Below are 23248 nucleotides of genomic sequence, written 5' to 3'. Positions count from 1 at the left end.
GGACAACACTCTGAGACTTTTTTCAGGTCTAGCCGGGGCAGACGGCAGGCTGTGACTTGAAGAGGTCCCCTTGCTCAATCCCATTCTTGTTCTTCAGCATTTTGTTTTTAGGAGGTAAGTACAACGAGTAGTCACTCTTCAACTCTTACCTTTAAAACAGTATTAGGAAAACAGACTCTAGACTGAAGTTCATAAAATCAAAAACATTTTTTGTTGCTGTTTGTGATATATGGGGGTACCACTCTAAAAAATAAGACAAGCACAGAGTCTCACAAAATGAGATCCCTTCTAAAGTAACACCATCAGATAAAAAAGACGATTTTAGATATCTTTTAAAATTATGAAAGATTAGGACATTTTCTTTTTTTTTAAATATTTATTTATCTTTTTTTTTTTTTTTTTTAGTTATCGGTGGACACCACATCTTTGTTTGTATGTGGTGCTGAGGATCGAACCCAGGCCACACGCATGCCAGGCGAGCGCGCTACCGCTTGAGCCACATCCCCAGCCCCTAAGATTAGGACATTTTCTTCTCTTTTTCTTTTTTTAAAATTTATTTTATTTACTCTAGGGATTGAGCCCAGGGGCACATAACAACTGAGCTATATCCCCAGCCCTTTTGTATTTTTTTTTTTTTTTTTTTTGAGACATGGTCTCACTGAGTTGCTTAGGCCCTTGCTAAATTGCTGACGCAATTTGAACTTGTGATCCTCCTGCCTCAGGCTCTCAAGCCACTGGGATTACAGTTATGCACCACTGTGCCCAGCTTAGGACATTTTCTTAAAGCCAAATAAATAAGTGCATTTGCATCTGGGCATTTTGAAATGTCTTTAATTATGTATTTCTGTTGCATGTAATTATCATGGAATGCAGGAGAGCCAAAGGCTGGACACACTGTCCCCACTGAGTTCTCAATCTGGTACATCTGACTTCAGATTGTGGTCTAAAGGCCATGTCCCAACTAGAGTTTGGAACCCCAGGGGAATTCCAGGGGTCTCAGTGATAATAGCTGAGGTGCTGGATATGCAGCAAGAAGAGTCAGTCACAGACCTTTAGGGCTCTGCTTTGCTGTCCTGACTTTACACCCATTGCTATGACAAAAAGGTATTTTGCTGGGATAGAAGAGTGGGAAGTAGGGGGAGGAGGAAGCATTGCTGATTGAGACATAGGATAAAAATATATGAGAATGTTTAGCCCAGAATGGCATCATTTCAGCCTTATCAGCTTTGCTGAAAGTGATATTTATAGTCTACTTGCAACATAAGGAAAAATGAAAGCAAGCCCTGTTTCTGTGGGTCATCCTCTCCCTCCCCACCTGGCTGCCACTGTGATTTCTCTCCCTGTACCTTACCAAGTCCTGTTGCCCTAGTCCCTCATTGGCTTAACACTGAACTCCCTTTCCCTGGAGATTCTGATTTGACTGAAGCCAATGAGGGCATGTCACTTCTGCCTGTGCGGTCTGACCTGCTCTCACCTGGCCAATGGGCTCTTTAGTGATGAGAGTCATATAAATTAGGTAGAGACTGAAAGATGGTCTTTGAGGCACCCTTCAAATGGTGCCCATTGCAATTCCAACTCTTTGGAATGGCCTCAAAATTAGAATGGGGAGTCTGCAAAGGAGAGAAGCCTGGGACATGTCTAACCACAATGAGTGCAAATGAGATGCTTGTTACAGATAGTTTGTAGCAAAGAAGCAAATATTTTCTGATAAGGTCTCCTTTAATCTACACACAAAAAATTTTACAATAGCAGTTTGTGGTTTTTACATCTAGGAAGAAAGTAATGCTCAGTTCTAAAGAACTGGGTTAATTTATTTCTGCAGAGTAAAATAATTCCTAGTCCTCCATATAAAGCAGTCGCTGCAGCAACATTGATTAAAAAAAAAAAACTTGTCTTGAAACATTTATCTTTCACATTCTTTTAAAATCTATATTGCTAAGACAAGCGTCTTTCTTAGAAAAAGAAATCTCTGATGCAATGTCATAAAAATAATTTTCACTAGAGATGATGCCTCTCTATTGCTATTTTCTGATTTCAAAGCTGCAGGATGCAGTAATTTCCAGCCTAATTTCTTAGGGCTTTGGAACCTTCTGCCATTAGCCTCATAGAGAACACTTTAATTCAAGACTCTTATTATTATTATTTTTTAAATAAAAGAATAGAACCTAAAGAAAAGCCGAGCACTTACCAGAAGTCAGACAAATCTGTTAATAGTAGAAACAGAATTAGAACCCTCACTTCCAAAGTGCTCTTCAAGTTTAGATCTGATCTTGCCTGACATTTCAGGAAAAGTGGGTCCTTCAGATTCACATGATCCCAGGACAAGAAAACAATATGTGTCATACATGAACTTACTCAAGAAAAGATGGTGGTAATTTCCACCAGTGTTATGTTGATTCATTTTCCCCCCTTCTAAATATTTATTTTCAAAAACCCTTGTGTGAATGCCTTATTCCTCAACAATCCATCATCCCATTGTTTAGATAAATGGTTTTCAAAGTGTGGTCCCAGAAATGGCATCATTTGGGAACTTAACAGAAAAGCAAAATGATGGGCTCCACCCTGGATCTACTGAGTTACAAACTCTAGGGGTGGCATCCAGTAATCTGATCTTTTTTTTTCTCATTAATGGACCTTTATTTTATTCATTTATTCACATGTGTTGCTGAGAACTGAACCTAGTGCTTCACACATGCTAGGCAAGCGCTCTACCACTGGGCCACAAACCCAGCCTCCAGTAATTTGTTTTTAACAAGCCTCTAGATGATTCTGATGCACATTGATTTTTGAGAACCACTGGTTTAAATAATCCTTGCTTGAACTAACTATAACTTGGGCATTGCAAAATGGTGAATTTCCATCATCCATTGAACAATTATTGGGGGGCATTCTTCTGTACAAAGAAGCTTTCCTTCACTTTGCCCTCCCTTTCTCTTTACCCCCTGCTGGCTTCCATCACTATGAATTCATACTTTGGAAATTCAAAGGAACTCCCTTCAAGCTGCTCAGAGTTGCTGAGCATCCTTGCTCTATAATACAAGAATATTTGGTGATTCTGAACTGTTTATTTGCCTGTGTTTATACTGATTCTTGAGGGTGAAAAGAAAGTCTGCAAAAACTTAATATTTCCTTGAGGGGACTTGGTATTTAAGTTTTTAATTAAGTATTTAATGTTTACAGAATAAATCTATTTGAGCAAGGGATGCGTTTGACCGACAGCAAAAGTCTGTCACAATTATACTGAAGTCCTCATGATTCTTAGATTAGGGTGATTCAGGGTTGGTATGAGTTGCAGTGTTTTGTTATGACTTTAGGTTAATTAATACAACTCTGAGATCTGATCCCTGATAGAGATAACAGATGCTTATTCATAATTGGCAAGAGCGAACTAGAGACAGTGTGGTGAGATATTTAGTTTCAGTCATTAACATGTATAGTTTTAGAAGCTATGTAATACAACACACACATTAACTACTTAAAATATCTCAATGTTTATTAGAGTAACCTGAACATAAAAATCACTTTGCGAAGACAATAATACTTTGAACTTTTAAAATGATTACTATGAGCCAAGCACTGTACAAAAGTACTTAACATGTATTAATTTATTTTTTGGCTTTCAAAACCCCTCTGAGATAAATGCTCTTATTATTCCTGTCACACAGATAAGTAAACTGAGGCATAGTTACATTTAGTAGCTTACTTCAGGTCATGTAACAAAGTAGTGGTTGTACGTTCCATGGTCTTACCCACCACATTATAACACCTTTCTAAGTTTGTACTTGTAAATATAATTAACTAAGGAGTTTGCTCTATGATTAACTTATTTAGCTTCATAATATTTTCAGGAAAAGCACATAAACAGTGGGATACTGTGGAAAGAGCCCAAGAATTTTGAATGTCAAGACCTGTGTGTGGGTTCCAACTAAAGCTCATGTAGGGTCTTGAGGGAAAAGGTTCTAAGCTTCAGTTTCATATGTAAAATAGGCCTAATAATAGCTTTCCCACCTGCCTCATAGTGTCATATAGAATAACGGGTATGAAAATGCTTAGAAAATTGCAAAGTGATCAATAGAAACGGTTAGACATCTCTTTTATTTTGTTTTTGTGGTGCTGGGGATTGAACCCAGGGCCTTGGGCATGCAAGGAAAGCACTCTACTAACTGAGCTATATCCCCAGCCCCCAGTTAGACATATCTTAACAACACACATATATGTAAAACCACCTTAGATTTTTCTATTTACAAAATGAGTTCTCAACCCAGTTTTAAATATTCTAGATCATTAGACTATCTTTCATACAGTTTATTTTTGACAGTATTTTTCAAACTGGCAGTTTTCTTTCCCCCCATAACTATTTGATTTCCCATTCTGGATTTATTAAAACTTTCATTATATCATCATGCGAACAGTCTTTTACATGCTTTTTCCTTGGGGCAAATTTTAACTTCTTGTCATGTTTCAATTTTATCTGCAATATTCAGGCGACATAATCTGCTGCTCTAGTGGCTCGTGCATTTATGTTTTGCATATTTCATACAAAAAAAAGTAGAGAAAAAAAGAGAAGTCAGCCAGATGGAATTCTCTTTCCAGGCAGAGAACTAGAAAAATTTGCATGGCCACAACCTCTTCTGTAGACAAAGGATGCTTGTTTTCAGGACTGGCAATTGGTCACAGGGTGACAACCCATCCCCAGATTCCTGAGGCAGCCCTAGGTTTACAATCTGAGGTTCTGAAATAGTTCCTAAGATGCAATTATTTCCAAATTTAATCAAACCCCAGAAAATAGCTAATTAAAAAATAATCATGAAACAGCAGGCCCTTTCTCCAAATTTAAACACATGCTTTAGTTTACTGGCTGTTTAGTTCGCCAAGTCTTGCAAAAACCCAGCCACCTGTTAGGGAAGGGGAAGGGGAAGGTGCTAGAGTTCCTAGGAGGTGACTGTTCTTGGCAGCCACCTCCACCCAGTCCTTCCTGGAATCTATCATTGTCAGCTTCTGCTAAGATATGGTTTTGTACTTGGTGTGTAAAGATAGGCAAGGAACTTTCTGACCTCTCTTTGAATCCCTTTTTCATATTCATTATATTCATTCGGTGACACAATTATAGTAAACCTCCTTAAAACAGTGTGTGGCACTGAGAAGGGGTTGGACACATGTGAAATTCCCTCCCCATCCATCTTCCCCTTCCTTGGGTTGGCTGGGGCTGCCATATTTCCCCAGGCTCTGCCCCACTACCCAGGAAGCTGGGTGTGGTTCCCAGAAGGCTTGGTTGGGATTTGCATGTTAGTTTGCATTGATGATTTAATCCTTTGTTTGGGCTTTTTCCACCAGAAAACCAACAAGGATATTTTTTGTTGCCAAATTTGTTTTTCTCAAAACTAAATCCTCACTGAACAGAATGTCATGCAGAAAAACTAGCGTGGAGGGATCGTTTTTTTTTTCTAAAATTAGGAAATTCTCAAGATCTATAAGGGAGACACTTGGGAAAGCAATACTTTGGAGTTTGAGTAAAGCTCTTTCCTGGTTCATTTTCTAACCTGATTAATGTTGTTGTTATTATTACATTTTTGGTGGGCATTTTTTTTTTGGTACTGGAGTTAAGCCCCAGGGTGTTCTATACCACTGAACTACACCCCCAGCCCTTTTTCTTTCTCTTTTCCTTTCTTTCTTTCTTTCTTTTCTTTTTTTTTTAACTGTGAGACAAGGTCTCACTAAATTGTAGAAGCTGGCCTCGAACTTTCAATCTTCCTGTTTCAGTCTCCTGGGTTTCTGGGATTACAGGCATGTGCCAGCTAATGTTGACTACCTTGATAGCTAAAGCAAACAAACAACAAAAAAAGAAAAAAAATGCTCCTCCCCCCCCAGTACTGGCAGTTGAACCCAAGGGATCTAGCATGCTAGGCAAATAGCTACATCACTAAGCCACATCCCCAACTCTGAAAAATTAATTTAAATTCTTCTTGAGAGTTGTGGACTTTTCATGTTGACATTCACTGAGCAGCAAAGAGCTGAGTTTTGGCTACTCAGAAAAACTTAAATTTATTTTTATATTTTTTGGTACCAGGGATTGAACCTAGGGGCACTTAACCTTTGAGCCAAATCTCCAGCCCTTTTTAAAATATTTTATTTAGAGACAGGGTCTATATGAGTTGCTGAGGCTGGCTTTGAACTTGTGATCCTCCTGCCTCAGCCTCCTGAGGTACTAGGATTACAGGTGTAAGCCCCTGAGTTCGGAGGAAAAACCTAAATTCTTGAAGCAGCATTTTATGGCACCATTTTAAAAATACCTCTATTTTAATTTTTTTATATAAGTTTAATATAAAAATTTTACTTTTTTTTCATTATATTGCTTTGTCTCTGATTTCAATTGGCATATACTTTACATAGCACATAATGAACAGATACGAGGTGTACAATTACATAAATTTCGATAATCACATACACTGCTAACTATAATCACTACTCCAATCAAGATATAGAACATTTTCATCACTTGATAAAATTCCCTGGTGCCCACTTCCAATTAAACTTACTCATACTAGCCTAACTCCAGGAAACCCCTGTTTTGATTTCTATCACTATAGGTTTGATAGTGTCAAATGAAAATTACAATGAATTCATTTAAATGATCCTGTTGGCTTTTTTTGCAATTCACGCACAAGTTCAGCATCTCTTCTAAAAATTTGGAAAGGACGCTTCAAAGAGCTAAGTGGAGGAATTAGTCACCGTAGGCAGAAAAGGACTGAAGAAAGTGGAAACCAGGAACAAAAAGCAGACTGGTTATTTCAAAGTTACTTTCTTTATTGGGTTAAAACAGATGGAACTTCCTTATCCTGCTAAAACTGGTCTGTTCAGGGATTTGACTATTCTTTCTTTCTCTCCTAGTTTCTGGGAAAGTCAGATAAACAAATTAGTTTTGGTTTGGTGATGCAGAACTTTAACATGAGTGACTCCATTTTGATTTGGTCTGTGGGGGACTGGGGCAGGGGCTCAGTCTAAATCAGTGGACTTCTACAATTTTATTTAATAATAGATCTACCTATTTTGAATTTATATAAGTGAAATTATACATTCTTTTTGTGTCCTGGAGTATTTCATTCAACCTAATTTCTATGGAAAATCTCTCATCCATGTTATTGCATGTACCAATAGTTTGTTCATTTTTTTTTTCTTTTTATTGTGTTTTTTAAAAAGGAAGAATAATCCAAAAATAATGGATAGACTTTATTTAAAAATTTGTTTTTGGTACCATGGATTGAACCCAGGGATGCTTAACCACTGAGTCACATCCCCAGCCTTTTTTATTTTTTATGTAAAATTTACCCTTCAATCATTTTAAAGTATATAGTTCAGTAACAGTAAGTACTTTCACAGTGTTGTGCAATCATCACTGTTATCCATTCCCAGAACTTATTTTTTATCCCAAATGGAAACTCTGTACCCGTTAAATAGTAATTTTCCATCTCCTTGTGTATACCCCCCAGTCCTTAGTAACAACTACTCTACTGTCTAATCTCTACGAATTTGACTATCCTAAGTGCCTCATATAAGTGGAACCGCACATTATTTGTCCCTTTGTATCTGGCATCTTTCAATTAGCATAATGTTTACAAAGTTCACTCATGTTACAGCATATGTCACAGTTGCCTTCCTTTTTAATAAACCTGTATTATTTGTATATACTACCTTTTGTTTATCCATTCATCCTCGATGGACATTTGGGTTGTTTCCATCTTTCACTATTGTGAATACTACTGCTATACACATTAGTATACATGTATTTGTCGGAGTCCTTCACACCCTGCCCCTCACCATGAATACTTCTGGGTATAAACCTAGGGGGAAGTTTCTAGCCATGTGGCAACTCCATGTTTTAACTTTTTTAGGAACCACCAAAGTTTTCCACAATGGCTGCAAAGAATGAATATTCCAATTTTCCCATATCTTAGTCAACACTTTTTTTAAAATTTATTGCAGTATTGGGTATCAAAGCCAGGGTCTCTTGCATGCTATAGTGCTCTACCACTGAGCTGTACCAGCAACCCAATTTTTCATTTTTTTAAAATTAACCATTGAATGCATATATGAAGTGATATCTCATCATGCTTTTTTTTAAAAAAAAATTTTGTTGTAGATGGACACAATGTCTTTATTTATTTTTATGTGGTGCCGAGGATCAAACCCAGTGCCTCATACCTGTGAGGCAAGTGCTCTACCACTGAGCTATAACCCCAGGCTTCATTGTGCTTTTTGAATTGTATTTTACTGATAACTAAAGATGTTGAGAATCTTCCAGCACATGTATTTGTTATGTAGCTTTCTGAACATTTTCTCTACATTTCCTTGATCACCTTGCAAGAGGACTTTGAAACAGCAAATTACAATATTTTTTATCTTCACAGAGGGGTTCAATTTTAAAATAATTTGGAGGGATTGACTGATTATATTTTGTTATTGTTGTCGCGAAAGAGCTATTTCTGTTATTTCAAAAAAGACACTTTAGTTTTTTAAAAAGGAAGAATAATCCAAAAATAATGGATAGACTTTATTTTAAAATTTTTTTTTGGTACCATGGATTGAACCCAGGGATGCTTAACCACTGAGTCACATCCCCAGCCTTTTAAATTTTTTATTTTGAGACAGGGCCTTGTTATATCACTGAGACTGGCTTTAAACTTGTGATACTCCATGCCTCAGCCTCCTGAGCAGCTGGGATTACAGGCGTGTGCCGCCATGCCCTGCGAAGGGGAGCCTTTTGAGTCCACTTAATTTTAGAAAAGTTTATTGTCCATATTTTTCCCATTTGCTATGTTCCAGAAAAGCCAAACAGTTTTGAGGCTCACTAGCCTGGAAAAACCATTTCCAAAGGGAGAAACATGCTCCCAGGGTGCGTACACAAGAAGATCTCATTGAGATAAAATATCAGAACTTCTATTAATTTTTCGCATCTGGAAAATCAGAAAGAAAAGTATCTTAATATTTAACATGCAGCTCAATACTTTTAGCCTCACTCAGCCACATCGGAGAAACAGAGTACATGACATGAATAACTGAGAGTGGGGCTTCCTTTCTTTTCTTTTTTTTTTTTTGGCTTTGAACATGTTGGAGTATTTGTGGAGTACTGTAGTCCAGGTGAACCTAAAAGTACATTTAGTGGAATATTTACAATACTTTGTAATGAGGTGAGAAGTCTGTGGGGAACATCCTTTCCTTTGGGTTAGCCAAACTCTTTAGAACATCCTCTCTACATTTTAATAGTTTTGTAAAATGCAAATCCTATATTCAATATAGAATGTGAAAAACTACATTTCCCAGATTCCTTTGAGCCAGGGTACACTTTGGAGTTGGGTTCCATGTGTGAGGCTCACCTGTGGGACAGACTTTAATTTGGGTCTGAATTGCATGGTGAAGGGGCAGGGTGTGAAACATCCATTTTACTGTCAAGAATAGTGACAAAAACAGCAAAGTCCTAGATCCAGCAGGTACAGGTGGTAGGTCCCTTGGAGTCAGTTCTAAGTTGGATCTCTAGAAGTTTTCCCAATAATCTGTTTCTTTCTTTTCTTTTCTTTTTAGATATACATGACATTAGAGTCTATTTTGACATATTATACATACATGGGGTATAACTTCCCATTCTTGTGTTTGTACATAGTGTGGAGTTACGCTGGTTGTGTATTCATATATGAACAATCTGTTTCTTTAGTCTTTCTAATTATTTTTTTAGTCATCTATATTGTTTCTGTTCAAACTATTGTTTTCAACCAAGAAAACTTGCCAATTATAGGTGATTTTCTGCTTGGGATGCTATAACAAAATACTTTAGATGGGGTAACTTACAAACAACAGAAATTAATTTTTTCAGTCCTGGAGACTGTGAAGTTCAAGATCAAGTCAGCAGCAGATTTGATGTTTAGTGAGGACTGGATCTCTGCTTCATAGATGGTGTCTTTGTGCTTCCTTCCTCATGTGGCAGAAGAGGTGAACAACCTCCCCAAAGACTTTTTATAAAGGGCACTGATCACATTTATGAGATTACCTTCATCACCGGAAACCTCCTAAAGGTCCCACCTATTGATAGTATTGTAGTGGGGATTGGATTTCAGTATATGAATTTGGGGTGGGGTCGAAACATTCAGACATAGCAATAGCCATGGAAACAAATGTTTCTTGGTTATCTTGAGGCAAAGTCCTTAAAGGAATCATCAAACTTAATGAAAAATTCTGGGGATATAGCTCAGTTGGTCAGTTGGTAGAGGGCTTGCCTTGCATGCACAAGGCCCTGGGTTCCAGCACCACACACACATATATACACACACACACCAAAAATGAATAAATAAATAAAAGAATTATGTCTTTTAAAAAAAGGACAAGTATTTCAAATATGTTGACCTTTACATAATGGTAAGAGGCTTTTAGTAATTATAAACCAGTTGGCAGGTCTTTTTTGGAAAACTAATCAAACCAAGTTTTCAAGACATAGGTGATATCTTAACAGTAGGTGATGTAATGACTGCTTTTTGAAACAAAGCTATACTTTGGGGAATTTCTTTTGGAAAAGTATGCTTGGACATGTTTCCATTATTTTGTAATCTCTTAGAAACCTCAAACAATAGAATTATATCTTTAAAACAAAAACACCTTGTATCTGCACAGGCAAAAAAATTACAAACAGAATTTTCCAACATTTATTTTGCAGTACTGAGCATTTAACTCAGGGGTGCTTTACCACTGAGTTACATCCTCACTCCTTTTTTATTTTGAGACGAGGTCTCACTAAGTTGCTGAGGTTGACCTCAAACTTGTGATCCTCCTGCCCCAGCCTCCTAAATTGTTGGGATTATAGGTGTCCACCATTTCTCCTACCAAGAGTTTCATTTTATACAAACTTGTTACAGATCTAAGACTTGAATAACTGGCTCAGGGCTGGGTTGTAGCTAGTGGTAGAGCACCTGCTTAGCATGTAGGAGACACCACACTGGGTTCAATCCTCAACACCACATAGAAAATGAAAAATTTCACTAATCAAATTTCAACAAAACATATAATTGTTAGGTAGGATTGAAAAGTAAGAAACTAAATCACAATATTTAGTAATCTTCATCAATACTACAAATATTTTTGAAGTTATTTTTCAGCTTTTACAATCTTTAAAAGAATATGTTGAAAGTCAAACACAGAAGATCAAGAGTCATATGTTTTCTCTCATTTGTGAAAGTTAGGAAAAAAAGAAGAGAAAAGTGGGGAATGATTTCATGAAAAGCAAGGGAAGATCAGGAAAAAAAGCTAGGGGTAGGAGGAGGGAAGGGAGGGAGAGGTGTTGTGGAGTGATATTGGCCAAATTATATTGTTATATTGTGCATGTACGAATCTATAACAACAAATTTAATTATTATGTACACTATTATGCATTATAGTGGAGGTAAAAAAGAAAGAACATATTGAAAACAACTGAACATGAAACCTGACCTTTGATTGTTTCATTACAAAGTACTAAATTAAAAATTTCAGTTGTGGGGCTGGGGCTGTGGGTCAGTGGTAGAGCTTTGCCTAGCATATGTGAGTCACAGGGTTTGATCCTCAGAACCACATAAAAATAAACAAATAAAATACAGGCATGCTATGCTGTTCATCTACCAATTTTTAAAAAAATTCAGTTGTGATGTATTCAATTATATCGCTATCACTAATTATATTGCTATTGTTAATAATGACCTTTTTAATAAGAGCAAAATTTTTGTATCAATAACAACTAAAGTAAATGTTTTTTTAATGTACATAATGTTTCAGCTTACTGGCACATATATGTAATTTAGTTAATGTGGATACATTAGGAGTATATACTCAAAACTTTCTTAATCCAAACCAAAATTGTTTCTTTTTTCAACATGTAAGTTATTTAAAAAGTTTCAAATGAAATAGTTCACATTCTTTATCCCCCCCTACCACCATAGTTTGTCTTTGAAATTCAGGGCTCATTTTACACCTAAGCGCTGTGTGTGTGTGTTTTCTCATGAATGCCAAGAAGGTGTTCTACTACTGAGTTACACTCCCAGGTCACCTAAGCACATTTTATTCAGACTGGCCATATCTCAAAAGTTCACATGTAGCCAGTGGCTACTGTATTGATAACAGCTCTTTAGAATTTAGTGTGAATTATAATTTAACTTTCTTATTTTCAATGTCATTCCTCAATTTGGTTGTTTCATTTTAGGCAAGCTGTGTCAGTCAGCTTTTCATCACTGTGACCGAAATCCCTGATAAGAACAATTTAGAATAGAAAAGATATATTTTGGCTCATAGTTTCAGAGTCTCAGTCCATGGTCAGTTGGCTCCACTGCAGAAACATCATGGCGGAAGAGCATGGTGGAGGAAAGCTGCTCAGCTCTTGGCCGCTGGGAAGGTAGGGGAAACAGGTAGAGGAGAAGATCACCCTTCCAGGGGACGCCCCCCAGTGACCTACTTCCTCCAACTAGGTCCCAACTCCCAGGAGTCCATCCAGCTATCAATGGATTAATCCACAGATGAAGTCAGAGACCTCATGATCTAATCACTTCCCCAAAGCCCCAACTCTGAGCATATGGGACTTTAGGAGACATTCTACATCCAAACCGTAACACAAGCATAGTATATTTTCCCAACAACCTTTCAAAATAAGGAAGAAACAATCTGCCAAGAATAGTACATGTGTAGCTCCACATGGGTCTATTGGAATAATTAAATGTTTTGGAATATTTGCCTCTAAAAATCCCTTATCTACTTCATAGCTGGAAAGAGTCCATGATGAGATTTTTAAAACAGGTAACAGTAACTCCTATCTACCCATTTCTGAAATAAGATTTTAGGGCATTATTTTTAACCAGAATTGTGGTATTTCAGCCCCCACTTTCATTGATGTGCATGGATTTTATCAGGTAAGTGACTGGTGTTTGTTTTAATACTGTCACTGCTTAGGGTTGTATATGGTATTCAAACAATGCAGATATAATTTAATGTACCCTTATTCTCACACTTAAGGAAAATATAGTAGATAATATCTAAAAAAGGCAATTTTGCAGCAAATTTCTATAATTGCAACTGAGTCACATAAAGACCTCAGGAAAGAACTCATTAGCTAAAAGAGGTATAGGTCTGTCCATGGGGATGCAAATTCGGCTATAGATGTATCATTGTTATTTGTTGATTAAGCCTGGAGGAGCAATAGAAAATTTTGGTGTGGGTGTGTGTGTGCATGTGCGCATTGCGCATTACCTCAGGAGCTAGGCAAGTGCTCTACTACTGAGCTACACACCCAGCTCTTTTTAAAATTCTTTTTTTTTTTTTTTGAGACAAGAGCTTACTAAATTGCTGAGGCTGGCCTTGAACTTTCGATCCTTCTGCCTCAACCTCCAAGCATGCACCACTGCTCCCAGCCTTTGGTTAGTCACAAACAAGAAACATAGAAAACTGGTTATTATGTGGTGAGTTGGAGCTCTTAGAGGATATCTTGGTCACCTGGACCAGCCCTCCTCATTTTACAGATGAGAAAACCTAGGCCTGTGATGGGAAGCTGGTTCACACCTGGGACTGGGACTGATGCCCAGGGCTTTTGATTTCTTGTCCACTGTTCTCTGTATTAAGCTACCAAAGGTCACTAATAAGCAACATTCAAAAGATAACATATAAATGGTAAAACATAAATAAAAAGCTTACAGTTAAGGATATGCAAATTAAAACCATAACATACCATTTTTCACCTAATGAATTGGCAAATATATAAAAATTATAACAAGTCTGTGGGTGAGATTTTTGGGAAATAGGCACTTAAGTCCTCCGCCAACCGATGCCTAAAGTTTCACAGAGATGTGTTTCTTTGGCTTAAAGTTTTCTTCTTCTAAAACATGAAAAAAGAAGTAGAATATTTATACCAGATATTTACACAGGAATGAGAACTTGGGATCCTTTCCTGAGAACCAGGTTTCATTAAGATGAAGGGAGAAAACAAAATGGCCTGGGACACGTGAGTATGAATGTGTTTGAATGAAAGCTGAAGAGACAAAGGGCCCTTCTCACAGTTTTGCTGATGTCTGGCTGGGATCATAATTTGAATCTATGATGGGATAGGTTCAGGATGTCAGCATCACTTGAACATAAATTCCCAGAAAAACATTTTTTTTCAGAGTTTATTTATGAGCATTCTTTATTATTTTGCCTTTTTAATCAAATTTACAGAGAGGTTCTGTTTCTTAGAGATGGTCACTTGAAGCTTGCTATGGTTTTGAATGTTCCCACCAGAACACATCGTGAAATTTAATATGCCCTATGCTGCTTTGGAACATGGCAGAGGGTCCCCACCTCCAAGAGGCCCCCATCATATGTGACCTCTTAAGCTTGGTCCTTCCCAACCTCCAAACCTGTGAGTCATAAAAGTTTATTCTCCATAAACTATGCAGTCTGTGGCATTCAGTTATAGCAACAGAAAATGGACTAAGACAAAGTTGGAAATTAATGTGGAAGTGATCATTTCTACAATTCCCTCCTCACACTAGATGTAAAGAAAGAAGGCTCTGGAAAGCAGTATGGAGATTCCTCAGAAAACTTGGAATGGAATCGCCATTTGACCCAGCTATCCCACTCCTCAGTTAATACCCAAAGGACTTAGAATCAGCATACTACAGTGACACAGCCACATCAATGTTTATAGCAGCTCAATTCACAATAGCTAAGCTATGGAACCAATCTAGGTGCCCTTCAAAAGATGAATGGATAAAGAAAATGTGGTACATATACACAATGGAATATTACTGAGCCTTAAAGAAGAATGAAATTATGGCATTTGCAGGTAAATGGATGGAGCTCAAGAAAATTATGCTAAACAAAATAAGCCAAACTCCCAAAACCAATGGCCAAATGTTTTCTCTGATAAGCAGATGCTGCCATAATGGGGAGGGGTAGGAAAGAATGAAGGATCTTTGGATTGTGTAGAGAGGAGTGAAGGGAGGGGAGGAGTATAAGGATGGGAAGGACAGTGGAATGAGATGGACATTATTACCCTATATACATGTATGATTCCACTACCAATGTGAGTCTGCACCATGTACAGCCAGAGAAAGGAGAAAGTTGTGCTCTATTTGTGTACAATGTGTCAAAACGTATTCTATTATCATGTATAACTAAGTAGAACAAACTAAAAAAAAAAGAAAAAAAAGAAAGAGGCTCTTAGAACTAAAGATGATGTAATTAAATGTTGAGTACCATTTGTCAACATAATCAAAAGGCAAAACCTGGGAAAGTACTGAGGCTCATATCTCAATTCCTTTGGACTTCTAGTTCTTGATTAATGTATTTCTACAAATCTTGCCTCATCCCAAAATAGGTCTGATGCAGCATGAACTACTAACTACTAAATGCAACCCACATTCTCACACAGAGAAAACAGTGCCAAAGAACCAGGGATTTTGTAGGCGTTTGTTTGTTTAGATTCCTGCATTATGTTATTTCTTAGCAAGATAAACCAAGAAGGTTTATTATTATTATGGGCAACTTTATATTTGCATACTATTTTAAATTTTTCAAAGGACTTTAAAGTCTGGTTTCATTTTACTCTCCCAACAATTTGGAAAGCTAAGGAGGAAGGGTCTCATCAATTTGCAGATGAGAGACTTGTGATCTCTGAATTGCTAAGTGGCAGGTAGAATTAAGATTTAAAATCAGGCTTCTGATTCCAAGCCCTTGCTCCTTCCACTCTACCACACTGCCTTTTAATAAAAGCAAAGTGAGGGAAAAGACCCTACTGGTCATCAAAATTACAAAGATGAATCTCCACCAACTTTCTTGCATGAAATTATCACCCTTTAAAGTGTTCCCAGCTCTTTCTGAGATTCCCTAAGGAGAGATCTGGAGAGATCTGGAGTAGGTTCGCTTGTGATCTTCTGCTCTGGCCAACTTCTCAAGCAGCCGCACTACCCCACGACCCCTTTGCTACCACTGCCCCCTGCTGAGCTCACCACTCCATTGGCTACACCATTGGTCTCTGCTGTGACCACTGTAGCCGAGAAAGTTTCTGTCCATCAATGTCTGAACACCCACTTTCCCACAGAAAAGAGATGTAGCCAGGGCATGCTTGCCTAGTCAGAGAGGACATGGACCTCCCTTCCTCGCTCCCAGATATGCCAAGTATGAGTACATTCCAACAAGGAGAATATGAGTAAGGCCTGGGTGGGGCTGGGGGGAGTGGTTCCACCTCTCTTACCATATTGATATTCCCACTCACAGAAGGTGGAAACCAATAGTAAATCGTAAGATGTCAGAACATTTCTTGACGTCTGAATTCTTTAGTCTTAAATGACACCTTGGATGAGGCACAAAGAACTGCCACCAAATCTAGTCTAGTTATCTTCCAGTGTCTCTCCTCTAAAAGTTCAAAATATCCTGAGGAACAATCTCACATAAGCTACCTTGTTACACTTTGCATTGACATTTTTCTTTTTCTGAACTTTGAAAGTACTTAGTTGCATTTTGTGGATGATACAAGACACCCACAGGGATTGTGGGCTTATCATGTATGCTGTGTTATTTTATATTATATTAATTAATTAATTTTTGCCATGTTTTCAGAAGTCATTACACTTTTCTTGGCTTGAGCCCTATCTTAAACCAAGAAATCCAACTATCACTCTCATAACTCCCTGCAAGCACTCTGCAGTTATGTTCCAAATGGATAAAAAGATTTAATACATGTCAATATATTTTAAAATAAAAATAAAGGGTAATACTTATCAGAAATGGATAATGATATCACTTTTCTTTCTAGATGGAGAGGTCACCTCATGAAAAATCCCAGGGCTATTTTACTGTTCCTGCTAATGTTGGACTCATTGATATAATCTTCTAAGAGTTCCCTTCCAGCAGCTGTGCCTTATATCATCTATTAGATGCTAACTAATCCTCATTAAGAAGTAATGTCATAGTATACTAGTTATCTATTTCTGGGTAACAAATTACCCCAAAACTTAGTGGCTAAGAATAATAATAGACATTCTTCTTCATACCATTTCTGTGAGTCAGGAATTCAGAAATGGCCTGGCTAGGTGGAATTCTTCAGAGACTGTAGTCAAGATGCCAGCTGAGGCTGTGGTTACCTCAAGGCATGGCTGGGGCTGAAAGATCCACTCCTATGGCTGGTAAGCTAGTGCCTTTTGGCAGGAACCTCCGTTCTTTGCCACATCCAAGCCTCACATTTTGGCCTTTTGTAACTCCAGCCAGTTCCTCTTCTGCTTACCCTCAAGGGAAGTAATCAGTTAACAACTCTGCTCACATAGGCAGATTCACGAGGAAAACTCAAAACAGAAGAGATGTGATAGAAACACATGATCTTAGAGGAAAGCAAAAGAGATGGGGAATAAGACAGAAAGAAAGAAGGGGGGATGGAAACAAACTTATACCTAGATTCAGCATGGCAGAAATTCTGAGCATGAAGGATAAAGAAAAGTGTCTTAGAAGCTTTGAGAGAATAGGTAGAACAAACTAGCAAACTACAGTTAAAACAGGCCATCTGTAAGAAACAAGACTCAGATTGACCTCAGATTTCTTACCAGCATGTAGATGCTAGACTGTGCCTTCAAAATTATGAGGGAGTGTTTTCAAATTTAGAATTCTATACACATCTAAACTATCAATCAAAGGAGAGTACAAAAAAAACCCTACTTTTTTTTGACAAGTAAGACTTAGAAAAAAGAGTGTAATGTAATCATTCTATTCTATTTTGATATAAATAAATAATACTAAGCAGTCCATGGTTCTCTTAGGCCCCCCTCCCCCATTTAGCTCCCTACCCCCACACCTGTAGAAGATGTGATGGATTAAAAATTGCTACCAACTTTCCCTTTACTCTCTCTCTCTCTGTCTCTTTTCATTTAATAAATTCTTATTGGAGGGGCTAAGAAGGTGGCCAACATCACTGGGGCTGAGCAAGTGCCAGGGAGGCGGAGCTGAGGACCCAGGTGAGGAGGACTGACAGCAGGGTCTGTAAGTCTGAGTTTTCTAGGGGGTGCCCCATGACCTTGCATGACTGACCCCCAGCTATCCTCTGACCGTGTGTCACTCTCCCCCTCGCCCTCTCTGCAGGCGACCTGCCTTCCTCCTTCCTGCGTCCAGCTTTCTCGCTGTTCTTGGGCTTGGATCCTTTCTCATCCAGTCAGAAAGCTTCGGCCTCATTCAGATTTCTTTGCAGATTTTATCTTTTATCCCAGGTTTTTAAAAATATGGAGGTGAGATTCATTTTTGGTAGACTTTAACTATTTTAAAGTGGCCGATTCAGTGGTGTTGAGAAGGTTCACAAAGCCAGGCCGCCACCGCTTCTCCAAACCAAGTTCATGGTGTCTGGCTGCCTGGTCAGAACTCGATTCAGTTCTGTCAGGCTTTCTTTCTCTCTTTTCCCTGCTCCATCTTTCTTCCTGGTATGTACTTGAAGTTTTATTCTGGTTGATTGTCTCTTTCTAACATTGTTCTGTCAGCTTCACAGAGGCGAGGTATTTGGTGTCAAAGTTATGATCTCGGTGCCTCCACAGGTTGGGCTTACCTCAAGGCAAGTCCTCGGCAATATTTGTGGGATGAAAAAGTGAAATGCAAGCTCTTGCTTATTGTGTTTTGAACTTTGGAATCAATCTATAGAGAGGCAAAAAAAAAGTCTAATTATAGAACATAAATATTACAACCTTGATGAAACAAATTATAGTACACAGAAGTTAGCAGGTAGCATGAAGAGAGAAGGGTTCATGGGACAGCTAGGTGCAATGATACCTCCTACCTCACGAACTGGGTATAGTTGACTAGTTGATAAACTATATTATTTGAGGTATAAAGGTATCAAACTAAGAAACTAAATTATGTTATATCTATCTGGGAGAGAGGAAGGTGGGCATGAGAGGTATCGAACATCAAAATTCTCAAATGATAAAGTAACAAAAATATTTAGTTTAATATCAAAATTTTAATATTTAATACTACCAGATGGCCAATATTAGCTCTTATTATTCTTTATAAATAGAATTAATGAAGGCACAAATACTACTAATTGTTGTCACTAAAGCATGGTGGTCTCTTTCTCCAAAGATGGCCCCACGCAGCGTGCCTCCTTTTATTTATGATTCTGCACAGTCCCTCTGCCACATTGAACTTGGGCTGCTCTGGGAGTGGCTCAGTAACAGTCTGCCTGTTCTCAGCCTAGGCTTTAAGAAGGCCTGGCGGTTTTTACTTGGGTGTACTTTATAGAGTCCTGAGCAAACATGGAAAAAGCCCTGCTACCCTGCTGGAGGGATTACCCGGAAAGATCAGGTGGATGGATCACATGGAGGTATCGCAGGGAGCAAAGGGCCTGAGAGGATGAGGGAGAGAGAGGCCCAGCCGCCCCAACACCCAGCTGGGCCTGTCTTCTAGTCGGACTTGCAGGTGAAGCCATCTTGGGTGGTCAGCCCCACTGCTATCTGGATGCAGCCACACGAGATCCCCCAAATGAGACCAGCAGAAATGCTCATCCTGCTGAGCTCCAGCTAACACAAAGAATCGTGAGAGATAATAACATGGCTGTTGTTTTTAGCCACTAAGTTTTGGGGTGGTTTGTTATGTAGCCAAAGATAACTGAAACAGGCATGTTTAATCTTCTTCTGTCAGGTTACCCACTTCCTGCTCAAAGTCCAGAATATCAATCCCAAAATTCCAGGAAATCAGACATCGAGGGGGTGAGGAGGAGAGATAAGGGGATGAGGAGGAAAGAAAGACAACAAAGGTGTGGTTGTGACATGGGATGAAATGGGAGCAAAAAGACCCCTGTGGTTGGGGAATGAAAGGACTTTTATAAGGATCAACATTCAAATTTGAAGGTGTGTGTGTGTGTGTGTGTGCGTATGTGTGCACATGCATGAGCCATTACTAAAATACCTTGCCTTTGTCTCCTTTGTCCTTTTTCTTTCTTTCTGTTATTATTATTATTATTTTTTCAGTACTGGGTACTGAGCCCAGGGTTGCTGACTGCTGAACTACATCCTTGGCCCTTTCTGTTTTAAGATAGGAGCTTGCTAAATTGTTGAGGCCTGTCTTGAGCTTGGAATCTTCCTGCCTTTGCCTACTGAGTGGCTGGGTTACAAGCATGGGCCACTGCACCCAGAGCCTTTATTTTCTTCCAATCCTTGATAAAGACTACTACCCATAAATTGAGCATAATTTTGTAAAAATTAAGGAACTCAATTTATGGCTGTGCACTTCCTAGAAAAGATTTAGAATGCCAAGAAAATGTCTTATTCAGTCTTTTCTTCCCTGTGGCTAGACTTCACTTGGCCTTGTGCTGTTGATTTACTTTGGGAGACGGACTATAAATGGGTGTGACGTGCACGATTCCTGCACAGCACGTTCCAGAGGCACTGAAAGTTTCCAGTGGGCCCTTTGTTCCTGTGGCCTCTGCCCTGAGAAGGGCACATCCCCTATAGAGTTACTGCTTTAGCCTGAGTCCCTGGACGAGAAGACACATAGACCTGCTCTCAAATTGCATCCTGGAGCATAGCTGCAGCAGCCAAGCCACAGCCACTGACCTGTAACCGGAGCAGGAAATAAATATTTGCTGTTTCGAGCTACGTAAATTTTGAGGTCATTATGCGGCATAATCCAGCAAAACAACTAATATGAGCTTCAAATTCTAAAAGCTTCCACAAGGACAAATCCCACCATTATGTACAATTATAATGATAATTATAATGGAATGATACAACCATTGTGCCCTTTTTCCTGGTGACTTGGCCTTTGTAACCAGGGAAACAGTACCATTCTTGAGCTAAGGAGATATTGGGAAGATAGTTCAGCAAAAGATAACACACAGGGTTATTTTTTTTTACCATATGAATTATTTTTATTTTTTTTTAGTCATACCTGACAGTAGAATGCATTTTGATATATAATACATACATGAAATGTATATACATCAATCATATTGTCTATTCTATTCTGCTGCCCTTCCTATCCTCCCTTCTCCTCCGCTCCTCTCCCATCCTTTCTCTCTATCCAATGTGACACACTTTTTTTTCTTTTTCTCATCACAACTTCATATATGTATTCTGTATAACAATGAGGTTCTCCTTCCATCTTCCGTGAAACTTCCCTTCTCCCTCTTTTTCCCTCCCACCTCTCTTCCCTATTTAGTGGTAGTCTTCTTCTCAGGCTCTTCCTCCCTATCCCATTTTGAGTCACCCCCCCTTATATCAGAGAAGACATTCGGCATTTGTTTTTTAGGGATTGGCTAACTTCACTTAGCATAATCTGCTCTAATGCCATCCATTTCCCTGCAAATGCCATGATCTTGTTATTTTTAGTGCTGAGTAATATTCCATTGTGTATAAATGACACATTTTTTAATCCATTCATCTATTGAAGGGCATCTAGGTTAGTTCCACATTCTAGCTATTGTGAATTGTGCTGCTATAAACATTGATGTGGCTGTGTCCCTGTAGTATGCTCTTTTTAGGTCTTTTGGGTATAGTCTGAGAAGGGGAATAGCTGGGTCAAATGGTGGTTCCATTCCCAGCTTTCCAAGGAATCTCCATACTGCTTTCCAAATTGGCTGCACCAATTTTCAGTCCCACCAGCAATGTATGAGTGTACCTCCCCCCCCTCCCCCCCCACCCCCGCATCCTCACCAGCACTTATTGTTGTTTGATTTCATAATGGCTGCCATTCTTATTGGAGTGAGATGGTATTTAGAGTAGTTTTAATTTGCATTTCTCTGATTGCTAGAGATGGTGAGCATTTTTTCATGTATTTGTTAATTGATTGTATATCCTCTTCTGAGAAGTTTCTGTTCAAGTCCTTGGCCCATTTGTTGATTGGGTTATTTGCTTTTTTGTTGTTTAACTTTTTGAGTTCTTTGTATACTCTAGAGATTAGAGCTCTATCTGATGTTTGAGGGGAAAAAATTTGTTTCCAGGATGTAGGCTCCCTATTCACCTCACATATTATTTCTCTTGCTGAGAAAAAACTTTTTAGTTTGAATTCGGCCCATTTGTTGATTCTTGGTTTTAACTTTTGTGCTATAGGTGTCTTATTAAGAAATTTGGGGCCTGCCCCCACGAACACACAGGGTTATATTGTTTTTTGGGTACTTGGTGATATTTTTTTTTTCTGTTTTTGGAATTGAACCAGGGGGGCACTTAGCCACTGAGCCATATCCCCATCCATTATTTATATTTTATTTAGAGATATAGAGTCTTGCTAAGTTGCTTAGGGCCTTGCCAAGTTACTGAGGCTGGCTTCCAATTTGAGATCCTCCTGCCTCAGCCTCCTGAGCTGCTGGGATTACAGGCGTGGGCCACCGTACCTGGCTGTACTTGGTGATCTTAACATGCTTTTCTTTTCCATGCTGAGGTCAACTCAGGGAGGAACTGCACCATCGCTTCCTTTGCTTGCTAATAATAAGAAGCACATCAGAGACATGACTAATTAATATCAAAATCTCAGCTATGACACATGTCAGCTATATTACCAAGGGCCAATATCAGAAGATTTTTAGTCCAGTAGAAACCATAGAACCAACCTAGTAGAAAAAACCAGTTGGAGTCCCAGGATCTGGCCCTTGAGATCTTTCTGCTCCTGAGTTCTGCCTTTTTGCATTGTTGACAGGACACTGGGAAGTGAAAAGGGAAGACAAATTCAGGCCCTCCCTGATAGTCTGAAAATCCTATCACAGCTGGGACCTATCTCTGCCATGCATATTTTAATGTTGAAACAATCACCTTTTAAAAAATGAGCATTTGCCAGGTGAGTTGGCGCATGCCTAGAGTCTCGGCGGCTGGGAGGCTGAAGCAGGAGGATTACTAGTTCAAGGTCAGCCTCGGCAACTTAGTGAGACGCTGAGCAACTTGGTAAGACCCTATCTCAAAGCAAAAAAATAAACCAAACAGGCTGGGAATCTGGCTCAGTGGTTAAGTGCTCCTGGATTCAATCCCTGGTACAAAAAAAAAATACATATATATATATATATATATATATATATATATATATATATATAATTAGGAGTAATTAGAAACTTACAAAAAAGTTGCACAGATAATACTGATAATTCTTGTATATCCCTCATGCAGTTTTGCCTAATTAATAACATCCTATGTTTCCACAGCACTGAAATAAACATTGGAACTACCGTCAACTCCACATTTTATTTAGATTTCACCAATCCTTCCACAAATGTGCTTTTTCTGACCTAATGTCCAGTCTGGGGTCCCACTTT

Source organism: Marmota monax, unplaced genomic scaffold, assembly GCF_021218885.2.
Source record: "Marmota monax isolate L192 unplaced genomic scaffold, Marmota_monax_Labrador192_F-V1.1 WCK01_AAM20220418_F8-fsc00015, whole genome shotgun sequence".
NCBI classification, from domain to species: Eukaryota; Metazoa; Chordata; class Mammalia; order Rodentia; family Sciuridae; genus Marmota; species Marmota monax.
The sequence above is the reverse complement of the archived record's forward strand: the minus strand, read 5'-3'. Positions refer to the sequence as shown.